Here is a 4276-nt window from a genome sequence, read left to right as displayed (position 1 = left end):
GCCGGGAAGCTCCGCCTCCCGAAGGCGGGCGCGGTCTGATTGGATGGGTCGGCCGCTCGAGTTAACCCTCCCCCGACTTCCCTAGCGAGCGCCGGAGTGGGAGAGACGGCGCTTCTCTCGTGAGAGCTGCGATCGTTCAGGAACTCCTTGACTATTGGTGACAACGGCAGCCTGCGCCTTCGCTGAGGTGGCTCAGTCGGTAGAGCGTGGAGACTCTTTAATAGCAGGATCGTGGGTTCGAGCCCCACGTTGGGGAAAATGATTCCTGGATTCGATGGTTCCATTAGTCCTTTCCGAAAGCGTCTGTTTAAATTCGTTAGGATAATCGCCCTGGATAGTCAGTGGTTTGAAGTGTGGGCCTGATATCGCCAAGGTTGCAGGTTCGATCCCTGTATGGGGCAGCTGCATAGGGGTTGAGCTAGTAGATGATCCTTGGATCCTTTCTAATTACCGGTATATTTTTGTGGTTTTGATCTTTTTAATGTATTCAGTTATGGCTAGAAAGATTTGCATGATGGTTTATCGATAAAACTTTGTAACCCGCTTTTGAGTTTTGTTTTGTTTAATTATTTTAGAACACACATGAAATTTATTTTATATATATGAAATAAATACATGTTTATTTATTTTGTTTCTTAGATTTATATACCACCCTTCCTCATAAAATCCCAGGGCAGTTCACAGATTAAATTCTTTAGTCTGGTCTATTATGGTTTTAGCTTAACTAAACAAATGAGCACAGATTGTTCAAGTCTATGTTTCCTGGGCCTGATTTGGCTGCGGCCACCAAAGTGGTTTAACTATTGTTTATTTATTTTAAATTCTTTTTAATTCAATTTTACATTATACATATAAATTCAAACATTAATCATAAAATCATAATCGTCAACGTTTAGGATTCCCTGAACCCTTAGAGTTCCCTCCAGTCCTCCATGGTTTCCATTATCAGGCATTTTCTACTGCATCATGTATTTTCTCTATTTTTCTTAAAATAATTCATTATTACCTTAGATTTTAATACATTACAAGTATTACTCTAATCCTGCCAAAGTTTTTAGTTGTTTACAGTGTTCTCTTAAGTAAATTGTAATCCCCCCCATTCCTTATTAAAGTTTCTATATTCCTGGTTTCTAATTTTCCCGGTCATTTTCGCCATTTTGGCGTAGTCCATCATCGGTTTATCCATTATTTAATTAATTAAGTTGCTTTATCTTGCCCAGGGCGATCCAAAGCAATTTCTAACCAACCAAACAAAAAAAGCAAAATAAAAACTTCTGTTCCTTCATGTTCTGGTTAAAGATCAGTGTGGTGCTAAAACGCCACATGATGGAGTCTTCTGCCATACACATGATCTTGTAGAGATGGATGAGTGAATATTTTTTTCAGCCATGGACTTAACAAAAGAACATACCTCCATACTTTGCAATATTACACAATATTAAACTAGGCCAGGCCATTCTGCCAAAGGCTAGGAGGAGGTGGATGAAACAGAAAGAATGCCATAGGCAAATAAGTATGAGGAAATCAGCAAAGGAAATTCCCAGATAAAATGACTTGCAGGTAGGCAGATGCTTCCGGGAATTAGGTTCATGGATAAGCATAGAAATGCTATTTAGGGAGGGCAAGTAAGAAGTCCTCCCATCTTTTAAATCACATGTGGCGATTTAAGCACCGGTCTGATGACTCAGGGTAGCCTCAGAGGTGCCCTGTATCTTGCCCACAGGGTCCCACAGACCTTGAGTGGCAGGTCTCTGGCAATGCCCCTCAGCCCTATAAGGTGCCAACTCATTATTTACCTGTCAAGCTTCTTGCACTTTCTTGCACTTTCTGCCTGGACACTGAGGTCCAGTGCCGAGGGCCTTCTGGCGGTTCCCTCATTGCGAGAAGTGAGGTTACAGGGAACCAGGCAGAGGGCCTTCTCAGCAGTGGCACCCGCCCTGTGGAACGCCCTCCCACCAGATGTCAAAGAGAAAAATAACTACCAAACTTTTAGAAGACATCTGAAGGCAGCCCTGTTTAGGGAAGCTTTTCATGTTTAATAGGTTATTGTATTTTAGTGTTTTGTTGGAAGCCGCCCAGAGTGGCTGGGGAAACCCAGCCAGATGGGCGGGGTATTATTATTATTATTATTATTATTATTATTATTATTATTATTATTATTATTATTATTTCCTGCTAAAAGTGACTAGGCAACTGAATTAACAGCTGACCTCAACCCAGTAACAAAACACCTGGCAGCCAGGCCAGTGTACTGGCAACCCAAAATTTATACTGGACCCCAAGGCAGCCTGCAAAACCTGCACTGGATCTAAGGGAGGATGGGCAGGTGCTGAGATTCCAAAGAACTGGAAGAATGGGTGGAAATGGCTTAAATATCCATGCCCCCTCCCATGTTGTCCTGGCACCCCAAGCAGCTAAGGCAGGCGTAGGCAAACTCGGCCCTCCAGATGTTTTGGGACTACAACTCCCATCATCCCTAGCTAACAGGACCAGTGGTCAGGGATGATGGGAGTTGTAGTCCCAAAACATCTGGAGGGCCAAGTTTGCCTACCGCTGAGCTAAGGCCTTCCGCCCCTTCACCCTCCCAGAATGCAAAAGCTGCTTCTGTCCTGCGCCAAAGCCTGGGCTTAGAATCTGACCAACGTCTCCTATCATGTTGTCCACATGTAGAAATGTTCTTTCCCATGTTTCTCCTTTGTTTTCTAGTTTGGAATACTGCCTGGGAAAAGGAAAGAGAACCATCTACCTCAACAGCTGTAAACGCTAGGAACACCGCCGATGTGTTCCTCTCATGTTGGACCGAAGGGAATCAGTAATTCTGGAGCATGGACTGGACACAGAGAGGCAAAACCAATTCAAGATTTCAAGCAGAGTTTATTTGGTTCACATATCCAAAGCAAATGGTGCAGCGCAATACATATAGCTGTCAACCGTCCCTTATTTGGCGGGAAACTCCCTTATCCCAGCGCCGTGTCCCACTGCTGTCCCTTATTGATGATGTCCCTTTAATTTCCCGGGTTTCAAAGGAAGCAGCTCCTCTCCCTCCCTCCCTCCCTGCCAGCCAGGGAGGCTCCAACTGTGTTGCTTGGCTGCGTTGCTCACCCAATAAGGAGTCTAAGAACGACTGGGGGGTGGAGCTTGCATGCCTTGTGCCGATCAAATTGGCCGCGTTGCCTGGGGACTCGCCTTTGCTCAGCGCTTCCCAGCAGGTCCAAGTCCGGTCAGCCTTTTGTCCCCGCCATTTTCATCTCTCTTCAATCCTTTCTCCCTCCTTCCCCGTTGTCCTGGTCCCGTGGGTTACCCAAGAGGCGAGGTCCAAGTCCAGTCCGTGGCCAAAGGTGCAACGTGGAGGCAGTCCGTAGTAGCCGAAGCTGGGTGCAGGGCAGGGAGTCGGGTGAAGTCAGCAACAGGCTTGCAAGCAGGGAAGCAGGGCGGGTCAGGAGCTCAGGCAGGAAAGCAGGACAGGGTTCAGGCAGGAACTAGCAACCAACAATGTTGCTCCCGCAACTTGGGACTGGGGCAGGCCGGCTTTGATCTGCCCCGAGGCATAGGGCGGCCACGATCCTCTGGTGACTCGCCTCTCCGGGTCTGGAGGCGAGCACTCCTCCTGCGGGAACTTAGTTCCCTTCGCCTCTGCAGCTCAGGAGAGGCTGGAGGGTTACCTTGATCTCATCGCCCTCGTTCTTCCCTTACTCCCTTTTAACTCTTCCAAAGCAGTGCACCTTCTCTTCACCAGTCACGCCGTACGCTCATTCCAGATCTTCTACAATTATGTCCCCCTCTTCAGTTGCTTGCCTAATACGGGCCCGGTTTCGGGCTTTTGCCTTCGCAAGCTCTCGACAGCTCCTGAAGAGGTTGGTCACAACTGGTGCCAGAGGAGGCTGCTCCTTCGGCTGGAGCGGGGCCACTTTGTTGTTCTTTTTAAGCTGCATTACGCTTCTCAGTCTCCTGAGCCACTCTGTTCCGCGAAGGACTAGTCTGCTGAACTTTCCTTCTTCCTGCATGCTTGCTGCTGGCACCGTCTCCTCTTTAAGCAGTCAAATTCAGAAGAAAATCCAAATCCTCTGCTTTCTCTCTTACCGCACCTACACACCTCTCTCCGCCTCTCCTCACGAACCCACAATGGACACCTGTAGTTGATGGCTTTTAAGGGAGAAGCAGGTGATGTCACAAAGGAGGGCAGGCCATTGTTGCCATGGCAACCCACCCACCTTGACCCTGAGCCCAACTCCCCCCCCCCCATGTTTCTTCAGAACTTTGAAGCACCTGCTGTTCC

The sequence above is a fragment of the Podarcis bocagei genome, assembly GCF_964188305.1.
Source record: "Podarcis bocagei genome assembly, chromosome: 9".
NCBI lineage: Eukaryota > Metazoa > Chordata > Lepidosauria > Squamata > Lacertidae > Podarcis > Podarcis bocagei.
This window is presented reverse-complemented; position numbering follows the sequence as displayed.